The sequence below is a fragment of the Ochlerotatus camptorhynchus genome, unplaced genomic scaffold (genome assembly GCF_037179485.1).
Source record: "Ochlerotatus camptorhynchus isolate MF236.1 unplaced genomic scaffold, CSIRO-AGI_Acam_v1.1 ptg000357l, whole genome shotgun sequence".
Lineage (NCBI taxonomy): Eukaryota > Metazoa > Arthropoda > Insecta > Diptera > Culicidae > Ochlerotatus > Ochlerotatus camptorhynchus.
The window spans coordinates 5,713,932-5,734,215 of record NW_027040845.1 but is presented as its reverse complement, the minus strand read 5'-3'; the positions used below and the strand labels follow the sequence as shown (position 1 = coordinate 5,734,215).

At 40.4% G+C, this 20,284-nt stretch overlaps 1 protein-coding gene across 3 annotated transcripts in view; it reads right to left on the bottom strand.

Moving 5' to 3' along the window:
• The window catches only part of LOC135709227 (uncharacterized), a 75,605-nt gene extending 55,650 nt beyond the window's left edge, over positions 1–19,955 (bottom strand). For 2 of the 3 annotated variants that reach the window (XM_065231491.1, XM_065231494.1), the window contains exon 1: positions 19,892–19,955. The gene's annotated coding sequence lies outside the window, so the exon portion shown is untranslated. Of the gene's footprint in view, positions 1–19,625; positions 19,701–19,891 lie in introns of those variants that run through there. The other variant, XM_065231492.1, reaches the window with a different exon arrangement.
• Between the last annotated feature and the right edge of the window lie 329 nt (positions 19,956–20,284).

Here is a 20,284-nt window from a genome sequence, read left to right as displayed (position 1 = left end):
CCTACCTGCAGTTAAGATAGGCAGCATGCTATGATAGCGTAGTGCGCATAGAAAGTCTGTGTGGAACGCGACCACTTTTTGATTAGCCGATTTGTTTGCACTTCCCATTCTGCTCTGTGACCTATGCCTAGATTATTTCTAGCAACACTGCCAATGCAATCAAGACAGGCTCTGGCTTTGGTAGTTCGTTTGACTCAAAACCAGCCAGTTCGCTCCTCTCTTATACTAGACCCTCTCTAGTTTAGTCAACGGTATGACATTCAAACCAAAAGGTTACAATTCCTTATAGGTATGTCAAACCGCTCATGCCTCATCATTATAGCCAAAATCAGACTCTGAATAGTGAGCATCACTTTGCATGTACATAATTTACACCCAAAATTTCAAAGGCATCTACCGCACAGACGAGCGTGTTCACTCGATCGCAAACGCAAAATCGCTCAACGAGCGATAAATTTCAAGTTTAATAGCCTCATTTGCAATCACACACTTCGGTAGGCATGCCATCATACTCCCCCCCCCCCCCCCCGGTATGCTAGACTGTATCCGAATCGAGCCGACGGAACCTATCAGTATGATATCATCGTTGATCGATCTTGAATGCGCCGACTGCTCGGGGTGGCGTTTTGGAGCCAAACAATCGCTAATTGTAGTTTTGGCCTGGCGGGGTGTGCCCGGACTGATTTACGATCGAAATTATCACGTGAATGGTAATTTCGTTTTTTTTTTGCTTGACTGATTACATTACAATGTTTGCATTGCCTGTTAAAAACTTATCAAGATGTAATCGTTAAGCAATCCATAAATATTCGTCGCCATTCCGCATTGGGCATTGACATTCTACTGTGTCACCCAGGAGCGTCATCACAATAGTCACCGTGCAAATACATTCTCGTACCCATTCGACCGACGACGACTGGTTTGATGTCACTGGCTGGCTGCCGGTTGGACGACGATGACGACGACGACGACGACGACGACGACGGTATTTCTGCATGAAGCTATTTTTGTGCACAACACATCACCCATTCTCCAACCACATCAGCCAGCCAGTCAACCGACCGAATCGAACCAACAACACAGTCGAGGAGCCGGCTCTTTATACGAACGCGCGCTGCCTGGTGGAGCTCCGCTGATGTCATAAGGTCAAACACGGCGAGCGAGTGGAGAGTGCGAGATTTACACACCCGTCCGTATCACACTCGATCGATGCAGTCAGCACTCGGAAGAGCAGACACATCATCGCCAGGGATTATTGATTTTGGGAGCCTTGCATTTGTCTCTGGACCGTAAGTAAGATGATAACCAGATGTTTGGAGCAAATGCTACCGTCTTTGTTCTTTGACGGTTGGGACTTGCTTATGTATACGACTTGAAGCATATCGCAACTTGCGATTCGCAATGGTTGATAACTTTGTACCCCCATATAAAAATCACAGACGTAGTCCTACGTCAAAACTTTTATCAATTTCTAGGATACCTGAGAAAATTTTAAAAATACCTAAAAATACAATTATTTGTTTACTTAAAGGCTGACTAAAAGTAACTTGGTACGCACAAAAAGACCTTTAATTTGTGGTTCAATAAGTTTAAAATGTCCATTAATGGTTACTTTACAGTACTTTTATTAAAACCTTCAAAGTTACATCATTAGATGATTACATTTCTCCAGTTCGAACGAAATCTCGAACCTTCCTCTTCATGGAGCCCATCAGCGCTCGCACAGTGGAAACGGACACGGAATCAGCGCATTTCTTCGTCGAAGTCGCTGCTTTGAAATAGCCCAGTATTTTTCGATTGGTCGAAATTCCGGGAGATTCGGAGGATTCATTAGCTTGGGCAGCATACCACTCCAGAACCACCTTGGAGTAGTGGCAGCTGGCCAAATCGGGTCAAAAGATGACTTTGCCCCTATGCTTGCGGATGAACGGCAATATACACTTTTTCAGGCATTCTTCGATGTAAACTTGGGATGTCATCGTCGAGGATGTGACGAATAGTTCCATTTTCAGGGCACAACTGCAAATCGCTTGCCAAATTATGGCCTTCCCAGCACATCCCCACGTCCAGTCGCGATGTAAAACTTATGACCCGGAAGCTGCTTAAAATCGAGTTTGACGTATGTTTCGTCATCGATCAAAGTGTACAAGAGCCTTGCACACTTTTTGGCCACGGAATTCTGCTTCATGTACCGGTTCGGATGTTTACTGGCTTTGTACGACTTATATCATTCCCTGGCAAGGATGTTCCGCACCGTTTGAAAGTTGGCGTTGTATCTTCTGGCCACATCTCGGATCAAAAGACCGGGATTGGCTTCAACGTACCTCAGCACCTTGCTGCGCAGCTGACGATCCCTGGTTTCAGTTTTTTTCGTAGGTCCACTGATTCCTTTCCACACTTAAATGGACCACTCCGGATTTTCCAGGTGTTTGGGCACAATATTTTTTCTTCTTTCGAGTTTCATTTGACGTTATTTCTGAACGCGATCGACTACTTTGATCAAATTTGCACCAGTTGTTCTCTATAGAAGTGTAAACAAACCACTGTCAAAGATTTTCGATTCCCAACACTAGAGGCGTGTTAACGGCGCGCGAGGGGCGTACCAATTTACTTTTAGTTAGCCTTGCTTCTATGGCAAGCGTAATGTGATGAATGTAATGTCGATATAGTCGAAGACTTTTATTTTAGAAACGAATTTAATGGATGAACCTAGGGATGGACTTTTCATTCTGACCATAGACCGTATCCAGGGTGATTTGTTTTTGTCATGTTCCAGTAGAAAGTAAGAAAACTTTTGCCTGTTGCTCTTTCGGTTTGAGATCAATCGTTTCCATTCTCGATAGAGACATTCATTTCGAAATATAAATGTGGGTCTCCCCTAGCTCAGTCGGTAAAGGCGTAGCTACAGCAAGATCATGCCAGAGGTGGCTGGGTTCGATTCCCGGTTCGGTCTAGGAATTTTTTGGGTTGGAAAATTTCTCGACTTCCCTGGACATAGAAAATAATCAACCGGTGGAAACTAAAGATTTTAAATTGGCTCACTACTTGACTAGCCTGTTGGTCTCAAGCAAATCGATAAACGTACCCCATTCTAGTCGAAATTCTATTAATACACTACACCGTACCAAAACACCATCCTCTGTACGAATGAAACCTCAGACCATTAAAATCGAAACATCGAAATCGCCTTTCCGAATGATAGCTGCAACTGGGTGACGGTTGTTTTGAAATCTGATGATTTTCCTCTCAAATTGTTATGAGAAGGGATAAGGCCTCAGTTGGAATGCGTAATGCTCTCTGCAGAATGATTTTCATCTTAAATTGAAATGCATTTGGTATTGGTTCAGCCCCACAACGCAAATCATTCAAAACGATGATGTAAATAATTATATCGAACGTCATTTGCTGCTTTGAGCAGACAAACGATGTGGAAGCATATCCATCGCTATCAGAGGTGGTACAAACATTGGAAGCCGTAGACTGTCTATTACGTGGTGGAGGAAGTTTATACTACCAACAGGTAATTTTTGGATCCATGATGAATAGCTGTTCATGGCTATTCAATATGAAAATGTAAACAATCGATTTAATAATCTAATCTAAAGCATTTGCAAGCCATCCTATCCCTAAATTGTTGTCCTGTGAGCCCTGTATGTTTTACAGCGAATTTTCAAATAAATATTATTTGGAGGACAATCATATGGATGCTCATCAGTTGACGACGAATTCAACCATAAGAAAATCATCCGAATTTCGACAGCATATTGTTAAAGGGCTCGAGCAATACAATAACACTAGTTTACAGCATTTTTGAACTCGGTAAGGTGATGATCATTTCCAATGCAAAATCCTACGCTGAATTCAATGCCGTGGTCAGAAAAAATTAAAGTAGAGCCATTTTTGAGATATACAAAAATTTTGATTTTTTGAATTTTGGACAAAAGTACGATTACTAAAATGTCAATATCTTTGGAACTAGTGCACCAATTTTAAATCTTTTTTTATGAAAATGAAGCTAAATAAATTTGCTATCGTTCACTAGAATATTATGTCTTAATTAAAAATTTAATTTTGAAGTCATTTAAAAACTTGCAGCATTTTTTTTTATTTTTCCTGCAAATTTTCCATAAAAATCTTGTTTTAATCAACATTTTTAATAGGATAAAAAGATTCAAAAAATCATTCCATAATTTATTCTTAAAGTCCATTCAAAACCGGAGAAAATGAGCCTTTAATGGATGAAATCGGTTGGAAATTGTCGAAGTTATGAGCATTTTTGTAAAACACTTAAAAATGTTGCTGAAATACAACAGCTTTAGAGATGGAGGCGAACCAGCCTAAGGCTGAAAGCCTCCTAAATAAAGCTAAATAATAATAATAACAGCTTTAGAGTTCCTTTTCTAGGTGTCGTTGTAAGCATCCAAATCGCATGTAAAGTTTTCATGGGAGATTCTTTTCTCTACATATCAATTTGATTAAGGCATATCAGGATTTAAAACCGAGTTGATACAAAAGAAATTTATTTAGGTTTTATTAAAAATGATTGAGAATCGAATGACTTTGTCTTCGATGTTTTGAACTTGTTTCTCGAATCAGAAACCAACAATAGTCACCCATCATTGCTTCATCCCAAAACCCTTGGTAACGACGTTCCATCATCTTCATTTGTTGGTGAAAACGTTCGCCGTGCTCATCACTCTCGTCACCAAGATTTTCCGGGAAAAAATCCATGTGTGAATGTAGGAAATGTATCTTCAAAGACATATTCACACCTGTGTTCAGTGAAATAAAAGGATTTGAAATTAATTATATGTAACAAACACAATATTTTTGATTTATACCTATTTTCTCATAATTTTTGAGCAATTCATCGACGGCTTCCTCATAATCTGGGCTTCTGAAATTTCCTAAAAAGGTTGTGACAACACGCTGGAACTATTTCCACGCTTCTTCCTCATCTGGTGTAAAAACTGTATTGAATGTGGAATCATTGAGCAGTTTTTTGATCTGTGGGCCAACAAATACACCTTCCTTTATCTTTGCGTCAGATAAATTTGGAAATACTGATTTCAAGTACTGGAATGCCGGCCCTTCTTTTTGCAACGCTTTGACGAAATTTTTGAATAGCCCAAGTTTTTTATGTAGTGGTGGAAGTATTATGCGTTCTTTTACCACAAGAGGATCATTTTTAACGTTGTCTTTACCAATTGTGAAATTATCCCGTTTTGGCCAATCTTTTTGGACGTAGTGTTCCTTACGAGCTCGACTGTCCCATTTACACAAAAAACACATATATTTTGTGTATCCCTGTTGCAATCCAGTCAACATGGCAACCACTTTAAGATCGGAATAAATTTTCCAATTGTGTTGATTGTAATTTATCAAATTGAGCAATAGATCCATTGATTCATACGTTTCCTTCATATTAACGGCATGAGCTAATGGAATAGAAGGTTTCTCATTCCCTTGATGCAGTAAAATGGCTTTCAAGCTCAACTTGCTGCTATCGATGAATAAACGCCATTCAGCTGGATCATATGGCTCACCAAACTCTTCAAACAAGCCGTTTACGTCATGGCAAAAACATGCCTTGTCCTTTGTAGAATAATATTTGTCAAATTTCTTGTGACGATTCCTGTGACAAGAAATTTTGACCTCCTTGCTCAGCATGTTGTGTTCTTTCAAGCGTGATGCCAGCAATTCGGATTTCTCCTTCGATAAGTCGCACCAAATCATTAAATTCGGATTGTGTCAACAGTTTTGGGTTTCTTTCCAATTCCATCTCGAAGTCTTCCTCGCATTCCTCCTTGAATTCCTCCTCACTTTTTGTAACGGTCGATTCAACATAGGGCGCTCGTTTCCGCTTTGGATAAACAGGATACGGGACCGAACTTGAATGTGGAACAGGTTTTGTCATAGAAGCCACTTGTGGATACTCAACTGTTTTGTGACGTCCTTGTTGCTTAACTTTTGTCAAGCAGAAATAACAATCCGTTGCATGACAAAACGGTCGACGCCATATGGTGGGCATGTCAAAGGACAAATAGCGACTGACAGATAACAAATAAGTGAATTAGTAAGTAAGACATTAACACTTATCAAAAATAGATGAAGTAAGATAATGTCGATCAGGAAAGAACAAAGCACTACCATGCTGTACATAAATTTTTTATATGAAAGTTATTCAAAAAATCAATTTACCTTGCGCCTGACATCCACCTAGCCAAGCACGTTTTGCACGAACTACATAATACTTTTGGAATCCACGGTTCGTCAAAGTCTCCAGGATCAATTTTAAAATAATGCATATAGGCTGCAACGAAGCAGTGAAATTGACCGATTTTGTAAATATATAGTTGCCACACGCGTAACAAAACTTTTGAGGATCATTTTTACACTTGAATTCACGTTTTGTCGTATACATCGTTAAGCAATGTTAAAGAAAGAAAGCTGTCAAATTGAGTTGGTTGCGTTAGGTTCTCGCCGAGCGGTCTCACAAACACTAGCGTAAATTATATTGTTGAAAATATCCCATTTAATTTTGCGTGACAGCTGGTAGTGTTAGTGAAATGCACCGTATGCGTACACGTCCGCAGAAAGGCTTACTGGAAGTGGTGCATGAACCTAGGAGCGGGACAACGGCCAATCTTGGAACATTCAATTTCCATGATTTTACAAAAAATTTCATAACTTCGACAATTTCCAACCGATTTCATCCATTAAAGGCTCATTTTCTCCAGTTTTTAATGGACTTTAAGAATAAATTATGGAATGATTTTATAACATTAAAAATGTTGATTAAAACAAGATTTTTATGGAAAATTCGCAGGAAAAATAAAAAAAAAAATGCTGTAAATTTTTAAATGACTTCAAAATTAAATTTTTAATTAAGACATAATATTCTAGTGAACGATAGCAAATTTATTTAGCTTCACTTTCATAAAAAAAGATTTAAAATTAGTGTACTAGTTCCAAAGATATTAACATTTTAGTAATCGTACTTTTGTACAAAATTCAAAAAATCAAAATTTTTGTATATCTCAAAAATGGCTCTACTTTAATTTTTTCTGACCACGGCATTGAATTCAGCGTAGGATTTTGCATTAGAAACGTTGGTCAACCACTAAAGTTCACACTTTTTATGTTGTTTTGTAAACTAGTGTAATCAGTCGAAGTATTGCGGATGTTTTCGTTCAGTGTATGTTTGTTTTGATTCGCTATGAAAGTTTTACAGATAAAATGAGGGGTTCGTGGATTTTCCTGTGTTTCGAGGGGTGCATCGATTGGCTTGGGACCGAAGAGAGTACCAGAGCTGAGCCAAAAAGTTGAGCACGTTTCTTTGGGACCTTCTGGTCTTAGAGTTACCTCTATGGTAGTAGTATAGAGGTAACTCTAAGACCGGACGGTCCCAAAGAAACGTGCTCAACTTTTTGGCTCAGCTCTGGTACTCTCTTCGATCCCAAGCTAATCGATGCACCCCTCGAAACATAGGAAAACTTCCACGAACTTCTAACTTTATTTGTTAAACTTTCATAGTGGTGTCCATTGATCATTTTTTTGCTGTGATTAACATTTGGCTACGGAAAAGTTGGAATTTTTTAAATGTTAAAATAGCCCCTTTCAATTACCGAACGTTTAAACCATGGCCCCAGGTAATGAAAAAAGAACTCCTTTGCTTATTAAAGCGCTCCTAGTGGACGATCTCGAAAGCTTTTAACGTTTACTTGTTGACAACAACAATAACAATAACAGTGTATTTTTTCAGTTCATAAAACGTTCCTGTTTAGGAGTCAGTCGCCAGAGGACCGTAGAAAATCGTGCACAGTCATCAGGAAAATCCATCGTGGTCCGCGTCCAAGCTGGCTAAAGTGTTGAATTTTCCTAGAAAAACCGTATGACGCGTGCTCAAAACGTACAGAGAAACCTTGACGACGCATCCCAAGCCTCAAACTAAACGCCGGAGTGGAACTGCCAACCGTCAGCTCCATTGAAAGGTCGTAAGGTCCATCAGGAGCAACCCAAATATGTTCGATCGCGATTTGAGTAAAAAGTATGATGCCGCCCATAGTACAGTGCAGCGAATCCACTACCGCGAAGACTTACAGGCATACCGCGCCAGTAGGCAACCAAATCGATCACTCAAGCAGACTACCGTAGCTAGAACCCGTGCTCGAAAGCTGTATGACAACCTGCTGATCAAGTTCGGTGGGTGCATACTTATGGATTATAAAACCTACATATGTAAAGGCCGACTTCGGACAGCTTCCAGGACCCACATTTTACAAGGCAAAGGCTCGAGGTGTTCCTGGCAGATTTGTTTATGCGGATAAATTCGCACGCAAATATATGATCTGGCAGGGAATTTGCAGCTGCAGCCAGAAGGCAACCAATGCTTCGGTCAGGGATGTGGCCGAAAAGTTGAATCTGTCCAAGTTAATCGTTCAGAGAGCCAAGGACCGGGAGGGACTGCATACGTGGCATGAAAGTGGTCTGATTTTGATCCAGAGATAATGGATTTAAATTTTTAATACGCTAATCGATAGGAATTTTTTCTACAAATCTGTGAAACTTAAGACTTTATCATTTTTCAAATTGTCACTGTTGAAAATGGCATGAATGTGCAACTGTTGCTATGATAATTAAAATTATCACCGATTGCCTGAGAAAAGTGATTCCCCCAACACAGATTTCAAAGTTTAATTCCATCCGGTCTCACCAAACGGTGTTTATTCAATCACCGTGTGGTGAGTGGTGCTGTTCTCCAGTGCACAAAGAAAGGCTGCCTGCAAGCAGCGAGCTGCAGCCGACATGAGCATCCATAGAAGGAAGAAAAAGCCGCACCGCTATTGATCGAAATCAGTAGCTCTTCGTGAGTCGCTGTGGGCCATCTATGTCAAGCACGTCATACTAAAGAGTATAAGCAGAGAGAACCCCGCTCAAATTCCTATTCCTACACAAAATACAAGCTCCTGCTGTAGTTAACAAATAAGATTTATTATATAAGACTACGAAGTCCTACGTATCCATTGCGTACAACCATAAGGCTGTCCATTGTAGTTTTTGGCATTTAATTCAATCCATGAATATTTGAGCAGTTATAACTTTTTTTTAAAGACATTCTAGCACCGTACTTTTTCTGGCAAAGTTCTTAGGCACTTCTTGATCTATATTTGTACATGGTTAATTGCATGGTTCAAGCAAAATTTTGGTCTCTAGGGATAAGAATCCCATACAAATTTGAAACGCAATGCGGAAAGCCGGGCGACAACCAATCGTCCCAAAATTTGACACAGTTGTTTGGAATTCAAAATGGAACGAAAAAAGAGCTATTCTCGCTTGGTGAGGTTTGCGTTTTTCCATTTAACGATGACCCACCCTAGTGAACATCCGAATACAGCAACCTACATCAGATATATCATTAAATCACTCAAGCTAGTAGCCCCTGTTTCCTTCGATTTAACTAGATAGTGAAATTAATTCAATTGATTTACTCAATTTTGCGAACTTATTTATAGTTGCGGTGAACACAACCGCCAGAAGTGTGCGCTTTTCAAACATTTTTATTGAACACTCACTGAGAGCTAGATAGTTGTTGTTACACGCTGCGAATCCCGACTCTACGGGTTAAATAATAATAATAATGGACGAAACACGGGGCGAGCGATCTTCCTCCCGACCGCGTTCGGTTCTGAATCATAAACTTCATGAAAGCAGTATAATAATAAATTCACTACCTCATAGACTTGAACAGTCAAATGATAACTAATGTTTATTAGGAATTGAAAATGCGCGCAGCAGTGCCCATGTTCTTCACGGCCGATGAGATCGACTCTAAGTTGAGTGGTTTTTCACTCAAAATCCCAAAACCGTAGTTCACTCATAGACTGAGCAGAATTTTCCTCGCTTTTCCTGAACAAAATCTACACGCCAGTCGAAAGTAGTTCAGAGACTGAGTCAAGTTGACTCTTTTTTTTCCCAATGCAAATTTTATTCAGTTTCGTAAAAAGTGGAGTTACTCATAGCACTGAGTAACTCCACTTTTTTCGAAGCTGAGCAAAATTTGTATAGGAAAAAAAGAATGGAAAATCAACGAACATTTTACTCTAGTCTATTAGCAACTATTTTGCGAATTTTAGTGAACGAAACTCCAATTTGAGTTGGTTTAATCGACCGTGTTCCAGTGCGTTGAAGAAGATTGGATCGAACTTGGAATGCGTGGGGTGAGGCGGGACGGTGGGTGGTTGAAAAAAAAACGAATCACAAAAAGGTGTGTACTACTCGATCAACACGTTGCCGATGTTGGACTGCGACGAAGCGGAAGGCGCTCAAAAGCTCGACCTTAAATTTAACATGCTGCTACCGTTGTTGTTGTTGCTGTTATAACTTGCAATTCTTCAAACTGTGGGCACACAAAACTGCCGCCGACTGCCAACCGTCAAGTGCCAAGTAACGAACGCGCAATCGAGAGCGAGAGACAGAAAGAGAGTGAGCATGACTTTTCCGACAAATAATTTTCTCTGAGATTTTGCTTTTCCCTGGGTGCTCCTCACACCATCAGAGAGAGAGAAGAAGCCTACTGTACTGAAAACAATGCTCCAATACATAGTGGCGGTAAGCTGAGCCGCCTGGGGGTGGTGTTAGTAACTGTATCGTTACTACCAGGCCTACTGAGCACACAAGTGGAAAAATGGTATGAGATTGCCACTACTTACCTACTGCTCTAGTATAGTGCTGCGAGTGCTCTATGAGAATTGGAAAAAAAGAGAGAGTGGGAGTGAATAACTATACATACACGATGATGACATACTGCTGCTGTTGCTGCTGCGGCTGGCTACTGTCCCGCGAAGAGGCGAATAGAGTCAGTTTACACAACTGCTTTTAGTTGATTGTTTTCACAGTGAACTGTGTACACAAGATAGGTATGTATATTGACCGGACGGTGTACGGTGTCTTCGACATTAGCAAGATTTCTTATGTAACAGTGAGTATTGGCACTGCGCGGATTTGTTTTGCGAGAAGTCCTAAAGCCTGGTTAAAAGTAAATCAGAACGCAGGTTTTAATGTAGTTTAAGTTCCATATTCTAAAAATTAGAAACGCATTGATCAATTTTGATGACATTTTCACCAGTTGCTCGTATGCGTATAATAAACAAAACGCTGTCAAAAGCTTCTGGTTTCGATCACTTGGGACGTGCTGGTTAGACTGATGCAAAATTTGAAATTTTCGCTCCACGGTGCTCAAGCGTTTCCAAATTGGGCACTGATTAGCGTCGCAAAATTTTAACTTATTTATTGAGAAACTGACTTGGTACAAACCTTATGAAGTTTATATGGAAAACCCAATTTTTTTGTTCATATCTTCCTCAAAATTCACCAGTTCACTCTGCTTTTGCTTGTAGAAAATTTTCTCAGCTGCAACTTTGTTAAAGACCACATTTCGGTCAAATGTAAGGAATACAAGATATTCATGATTCAAGCCACTGATATCTTATGGTTATGCTCAATGAACTGTTCAGCAGGCAACATTAGTGTTTCTAATGCGTAAACTACAAAAAAAGTTAACTTAATATTCACCTGAAAAAGTACGTAGATATTTTCCATGGTACTCTTCAGGTGAAATGAAAATCTTTTCCATGTGATTCATATAGAAATCAAGTGATTTTCACGTAAATTTTATCGAACGTTCCGATGATCTACGTATAGGTTTCACTTAAAAGCTACTTTAATTTTAAAGTTAATGTAACTGGATTTTATAGTAATATTCAAGTGCAAAGGTGAAAGATTTCATTTTTATTTCGGTTTCTTATTTTATTGAATTTATCGAGGAATTTATCATAAACAATGCATTCTAGTTCAAACAAAAAAAAAACACACTTCACTGATATATCCAGTTGAATTCATTACCATGCCATTGAATATTAAGTGTTGCAAGTAATTCGTACTGTATTACCTGAATTTTCAGGTGAAATTTATGTTTCTCGTTGGTTCAGTGTAGAATAGAGCACAACAATCATGGCTACTATATCACACGGCACAATGCAGTGTTGCCCACAAAACAGCTGCCTGATCATGCCATAAGATTACCAATCTCTTAAACAATTATTAACTATTTAATTTGACGTTTGGCTGAAAAACGATCTTGTGCAAAGTTGTAGCTGAGAAAATTTCCCATAAGATTAGCTACAAAACAGCTGTACACAATGCACAAAAAGTTTGGATATCCCATTGCATATAATCTTCAAATAGCTTATGCCAAGTCAGTTTCTTGCCAAGTGAGCTTAAATTTTGGGAAGTTAATCAGGACCCGATTTGGAACCGATTGAGTACTGAGGAGCGAAAATTTAAAATTTTGTATCAGTCTAGTGCTGGTGCATTGAAAAGTTCATCCAGATAAACATTTAATCAGGTTTTACAACCATTGCGAATAAATGTCAATAGTTTACCAGGTCCAATTTTATGCTTTTTGACCCAAGCGCTGGATTTATTAATTTATTTATCGTATGTTATCAACAGACTAGTTTGGTGTCCAAACGATAAAAAGTTATCTCAAAGCTAAGACAACATATCAAGAAGACTGGCAACTCTTCCATTTTCTCTCTCAAACGACCGGTATGGCATAAGCACAATCGCGTCATCTGCCGCTCAAAATTAAAAGCTCCGAACTAATTGGATATCAGAAGAAAGGTTTGTGTATTTGCTCATTTTGCTATGCGTTGCTTCCACCTTCACTCGAGCGCAGAGCTACTGTGTCTGTCGCTTGGATTCAGGCAAAGTTGCCAGTCTTCTTGATATGTTGTCTTCGCTTAAAGCTAACAAAAATTGTCTTTTCAGAGAGTCACGTGACTGAAACTTAACTGAACTGAAGCGACTCGGCTGAACCATAGAGGTAACTCTAAGATCAGAAGGTCCCGAAGAAACATGCTCAACTTTTTGGCTCAGCTCTGGCACTATCTTCGGTCCCAAGCTAATCGATGCGCCCCTCAACACATAGGGATGAACCCCTCATTTTATCTGTCAAACTTTCATAGCAAATCAAAACAAACATAGTGTAGTACTAGAATTTCGACTGGAATGGGGTACGTTAATCTATTTGCTTGGGACCAATAGGCTAGTCAAGTAGTGAGCCAATTTAAAAGCGTTAGTTTCCACCGGTTGGCTGAACGTCCGTTGGAGGGCAAATAGCCCGGAATTAGCCACATAGATATAGTACTCCTGAGTGGGATCCTGGAAGAGAATTGCCTCGAAGCACACGCAAGCGAGCTTGAACATTAATGTTGCCGAGCAGGGCAGGACAATCCATACGGTCGGTTAGTATATCAGCGATGGCAAGTGCCTTAGCCACCTCACGTCGTGTTTGGAGGGTGTCCAGCTGGATCATGAGGCAACGGCTCTCGTAGCTCGGCAGATTAAAGGGATCCCTCCAAGGCAATCTTCGGAGAGCGTATCTGATAAAACCCCGCTGTACCGACTCGATTCGTTCAACACCATTTTGGAAATGAGGGTTCCAAACTGGAGAAGCATATTCCAATGTCGTTCATAGCAGGAAGCAATGTAGTGATTTGAGGCAGTATACATCTTGGAACTCTTTTGCTACCCGAAAAATGAAGCCAAGGTTTCGTGAGGCTTTCGTGACTACGTACCAGTGCTGCAAAATCTCGACAGTACACGGTGATATTGACAATTCTGCTTTGGTCACTCATTTGAGCTAACAGTCATAGTCAAGGAAAACCATGTCAATTGTCAATGACAATGGTGTCAGTGACGAACATGTGCAGATTTGTTTATTAGCTAAATTTGTAACGAAATTAAATGACTTGAGCAAAACAATTACATGGATCCATTTTAATGAACAAGTATCTACGTCTTGAGCTACTTGGATAACAATAATGTGACACAGAATGTACTAAATTACACTTTTTGTTACCAGGTGAATCTTTGTCATTGACGAAAAAATGAATGAGATTTTGACGAAGGTTTTTTTGAGGATCAAGTCTGTCAGTGACTATGTGACGAACAATTTTGTCAATATCGCGCGAAAGTCTGTCAATGACAATGACAAATCTCAGCAGTGCTACGTACGACAAATGCGGCTTGAACGGGAGTTTTTCGTCAAGAATGACTCCCAGGGCCCCATAAAGTCACTTTCAATCGAAAATCATCAAGTGACGATGAAGCTGTAAACCATCACTTTCAATTGAAAGTCATTCTGTCTTCTCTTCGAGCAGATCCCCGTCAACATCAACAGAACCACTTTCGATCAGTTTTCATGCTGTTTGTTTTGGCTTGACTCGTGTTCATTTCTTCTTTCATTGTCAAATGAACTTACTTTTGCATTGAAGCGAAGCTGTTCGATCCAAATTCGTGCAGTTTTTATGACTTTTGTTGATTGTTCACTCGGTTCATTTAAGCGTATGCGCATAGATCGGTGCACGTGGATGTCAAATCTATCATTGTCAGGTGGTTTGTTTACCCATCAATATTGGTATTTTTTTTGAAACGGAATTACGTCTTGAGATCGAAAATTGATATGCGACACCATTTTTAAATCCAAGATGGTGGCGTCCAGTTTAATAAAAAGTGAGAAATACTGTCAAATACCTACCAATTAACGTATTTTTGGAATCGGAATGATGCCTAAAGGATGAAAATCGATATCTGACGCCATTTCGAAATCGAAAATGGCGGCTTCCGACTTAAGAAAAAGTGGAAATACCAAGGGGTAAGTCACTCAGCACATTGTGCCGGAATTATATTCTACACAGCTTGGGCACATCCATCGGCACATTTTCGGCATACCTTCGGCACAATCTCGTAGGCATTAGATTATTGTAAATAAAATGGGAGCACTGCTGGACAACTGTCATTGAAGTTGTTCAGAACATTACGTGCTGTTTGACTGTTTGACATCTTCTAATTGAATATACCAGAGGCACTCAGACCAGCAGTTCACTTATAGATCTAAATACGAAATGTAGGTTCTAGAGTGGACTCAAGAGGAAGAGGCAGTTAATCAGACCTCATTAGTACCCTTAATTCAAATAATGTTGCAAATCACACAATACAAACTAAAGAAGTCTATTCATGACCTTCTATAGTCGGTCTCTAACTCTTTCCGGCCGAAAGGCTAGATTTCTGGTCTGCCTTTGAGGGTTTTATAAAACACTAAACACAGGACTTTTATTTCCCTATGGATCACAAAACACCGACAGTTCCCACACCCGCCACTTCCCGCGTCATCCTCAATCCGATTTATCCTTGCGATTTCAAACCAAATCATTCAAGGTGTCAGAAATACCGGGTTGCCGGGATGGGTATTTTACAAACAATCGCAGCTTGCTCTATGACCGACATAATCGTCATACTTGCGGCACACTGACAAAAAAGATGACCCAAGATTGGTGTGTGAAGTGACCTACCCCTTGGGAAATACAGACAAATATACATCAATATTGACATTTTTGTAATCATTATGAAGTCTACAGACCGAAAATTGATATGCGACGCCATTAAGAAATCCAAGATGGCGGCTTCCGATTTCAGAAAAAATAGGAAATATTGTCAAATACCCATTAATATAGGTACTTTTGGAATCGGGATGGCGTCTAGAGGCCGGAAATCGATATCCGACGTCATTTTGAAATCCAAGACGGCGGCTTCCGATTTGCGGAAATGTGTCAAATACCTTAAAATATGGTTATTTTCAGAATGGGGATGAGACGTAGATGCTGAAAATTGTTGTCACACCGTCTTTAAATCCAAGATGACGGCTTTGGTTTAGAGAAACTGTGAATTACTGTCATATACCGATCAATGTGGGTTTTTTTTTGGAATCGGGGTGAAATCTAGAAGTCAGAAATCGATGTCCAACGCCATCTTGAAATTCAAGATGGTGGCTTCCGATTTCAGAAGAAGTGTCAAATGGCCTGCAAATATCGATTTTTAGCATCTACGCGTCGTGGGAATCGGAAAGGTTTCCGTTCCGAAAAATACCCTGATATTAGGGTATTTGACACTTTTTATGAAACCTGATGGCCGCCACATTTGATTCCAAAATGGCATCCGATATCAATTTTCGGCATCTACACGTTGTCCCCGTTCCGACATAGCGTCGGATATCGATTTTCGGCATCAACGCATTGTCCCGGTTCTGAAAATACCCATATCTTAGGGTATTTGACACGTTTTACGAAACTTGATGGCCACCATCTTGGATTCCAAAATGACGTCAAATATCGGCTTTTGGCTTCTACGCATCGTCCCCGTTCCGAAAATACCTATATTGTAGGGTACTTGACACTTTCTGAATCATGGCCGCCATATTGGATTGCAACATAGCGATGGATATCGATTTTTGACATCTACGCGTTTTTCCCGTTCCTAAAATACCCATATTTTTTATTTGACACTTCCGAAAACCCATTGTCACTATTTTGAATTCCAAAATGGCGTCGGATATTTGAAACTTTTTCTGAAACCCGATGGCCGCCATTTTGGATTCCAAAATGGCATCGGATATCGATTTTTGGCACCTTCGCTTCGTCCCCGTTCCGAAAATACCCATTTTGTAGGGTATTTGAGACTTTTCCTGACCCCGATGGCCGCCATCTTGGACTCCAGAATGGCCTCGTTAATTAAATTTTCGTTTAACATAAAATAATATAGGGGAAATGGCTCTAATGTTGGCCTATGGATCTAAGATTGGGCCCATCGCTAAAAAATCTGCTATTTATCAATTGTATCTAGATGAACGCGTCATTGGGACGGTACTAATCAGGCCAGTGACAAGGTCTATACAAACATCAGCGTTTGACAGTAGGCAGCATGTCCCGGGCTCAAATAATTTATTTTGCTGTGCTGGGCCCGCTGTCACTGTATAACATGTTCCCTACGCGCCTGCCACTGGGCTGGTACTAATGGATATTTTTGGTTGGTATTGAAAATTTTGTCGATTGCTGAATTTATGTATGGGCCCAAATTAGGGACACTTAGGCCGACATTACATACATTTCCCCTATTATTACTACATATAATTTGCATGCCATCCCTATCGGCAACCGATATTGTGCGGATACGTTATTTTTATGCTCGACGTCACGATGCGTGACAAGTCGAATTAGCCCGAATTGAAGTGAAAGTGAAAATAAAAACGAAGGAAATAGTTTTCGAGTCATTCATTGCGTCAATTGAAGTAAGTCTTTGCTTCAAATGAAATGAACTGGAGCACTTGACGAACAAAACAAGCAATAGTCAAGTCATGTTTGAAAGGAGGAATGTTCATCGTGACTCGATAACAAGAAACACAATGACTTACACGAAAATGGTATTGCTCGAAATGAAGCGGTTCTGCTTTCACAACTTCGTATTCAGCTTCAATCAGCGTAGATGCCTGAAGTTATCGTCCAACGGTCAAGATCCTAATGGACGAAAAATCCATCTTTATCGATGTATGGTTTTGGGATCGACAAATTTGTTTTGAGGATTTGCTTCCAAATGCACTTACTTTTACAATAACTTTTGAAATAGCTCCTAATTCTTCCTTTGAATAACAGGTGAACCAGTTTAGCAATGTAATATTCCTTGAATCAAAATTGCTCCTTCTCGATTCCTACACAAAAGGAAAAAATTAAGAAAATAATGGTTGAATTTCTAAATACGCATACATCAAATCCCAGATGACACCGGGTAAATAATCGAAAGAAATCTGTCTAGCAACGGTGGCAACAAACTAGCGCTAAATATTTCTTACGTATTTTTAAGTATTTTCAGGTATCTTAGATATCAGTAAGAACTTTCTGAGTATAATGCGAGAAATACAAAGTTTACAGAGGGATGCAATTTACTAATTCATTTCGAAGCAAGACCTTCAACTAAAAGCCGATTTGTATAACTGACCCTATTGACACCGCTCTTCAATGATAGGCGCCTACTTCGCAGCAATAACAATAAAACGACCGTTGGCCGCGTCCGCTCACTGAATTTCACTACCAATCTCTCTTTCATCACACAAAAAAAAATCGGTGGAGCATGGCCAACTACACTGTGTCAGTATTATTAGCAGCAGCCTACTATGGACGACTGGAATAATGCGAAACGTGATTGTTGTTTTTTTCTTCTTGCGTTATTTCTTACTCCAAAAGCTAAGGTCAAACCACATCAACAGTAAACAAACAACACACACAACGATCCAGCCACCATGTGCCTCCATCTGTGTATCGTAACAAAATGCTGATGTGCTACTCTTTCTCTCTCCCTCTCATTCACTATGGTAAATTTTAAAAAGGTGCGGAAGGTGCATTTTTGATTAACCATTTCTAATAAACGGTTGCCACACGAAAAAAAAAAAAATAGCGATCGGTTAACCTCGTTTTCCCATTGTGGCCCAATCAGTTACCGGCTTCCGCAGCGCACCTGACGCAAACAATTACCTGTGGTTCAATTGGGAAATCGAACAGATAAAACAAAATATCAGGCTGCGAAAGTATCGTGGCTCACTAGATTGATTTATATTGGCGGGTTGCCGATAAGGGAAATATGTTCCCACCTTGCAGCTGGGGCGCGTTCAAGTGACTCGAGTGCGCGCTTCTGCTATCCAGGAATTTCTGCACTGGTTGATTCACTCTGCTTGGGGAGATTGTTTGAAAGAATTCGATTTCACATCATCTTCCACTTGCTTCGGGATATTTTTATTTTTAGTCGATTTTGACGAGAAAATCATGTTTTCTTCCCTGTTCCGACGTGGTCTACAATTTTGTCTTATTGCTCGTCGTTGTCGTCGTCGTCGTCGTCGTAGTAGCAGATGTCATCGTATTGAAATTCGTGTTATTTTCGGCAGTCGGCGTTTTTCGTATGTTTGTTTTCTTTTTCACACATGTGCACAGCCTCTCTCGAATCGGTGTATGCGTGCCAGTGTTTTCCTTCGATTCGCGATTTAATAATAGTTGATATTCGTATTTCACTTCTTTTTCGCTCTCTCTAGTCACACCTTGCACCGCACATTTTCCCTTGACACAACCTCACGCCCTCATCCCCTCGCCCTAAGAAGGAAAATTCCCGCTCTCACTCTCACTTCAGCCAACTTGACACTCGGATTTTCCTCAACGGTTTCTTGATATTCCCTGCACTGCTGCTCATCGTTTTGCCACACATCCGGCGACTACCGCTCGCTGCCACTGTTACTGAGGGGAAAATTTTCGTACTAAGACATATTTTTAACTTTTTCACACAAATTTTTCTTCGTCCACCTTGTCGGGCCACAGACGGTTGATCATCGAAGCAGGCGATCGCAAAATGTTCCTCCTTCCTAGAAACCGCCGCTCACTAAATTGTTCGATAATTAACCGACTCCCCACACAGCACGGCACAGCACAGCAGGCGCGGAAATATCACCGTCAAAAATCAGAAACCACTTCCAAAATGCAGCCAAATAATTGCGCTCACACACTTTTTTCCCCCCGTACAGTATGCGTCGCAATGGCGCAGTAATGGAGCAAGTAATTGACACTACCCCAGAAACACCATTCCCAGCAGCAGACACTAATCTACGACGGCAGAAGAAAAGAACAACCACAACACTCCAGCTGATTTCTCGAATGGTGTGTGTCCTTCTTGCACGCTGCGAAGGTTACCGTCCGGTTTTCGAAACGTCAATGCTCGTCTTCACACCCGAGCACGCACACTGCACGCACTGTAGCAGTAACTTCCGGATTTTTCCGCCACCAAAGCGATGAGAAAAGCGCGATGAAAAATGTGTCACGATTTGTGGACAAATACCAAAAGGGGAATAAATTCGAATGTGAGGAAAATAAGCAAACGGAGGTGAGGTCGTCACTGATGGTACTGAAAGAAAGAAGCCGAATAGGTATGGTAGGAATAAACACTCTTCACTCCTCACATTCTCGTGTTGCTGGCGACGATGGGGAAAAGAAACTGAACGCTTGGCGAGCTCCAAGTCGAACTCGAAGCTCGCTCGAAGCTCCCCTTTCCTAGCTAGGCTCAAAAATAGCGCCTGCTGTGTTCGTGTTAGAAGCTGTACTCAGACATGAGCGTGTTTGAACGGAGCGGAGCGGGAATTGCGTTGGTAAGATAGATAGTGAGAAAAAGTACTAGCTCTCTCTCTCTTATACCAACGCTAACCTCGCTCTGCACGCTCTCGTCTGAATACACCTTTAAGGTGGGAGGGAGAAAAGTACTACACTGAGGTTATTAATCAAACGAATTTCATAGAAATATCGTATGATTTTTTGCGACAAGATTTTAAGCTGAATTTCATACGACCGAATTATGA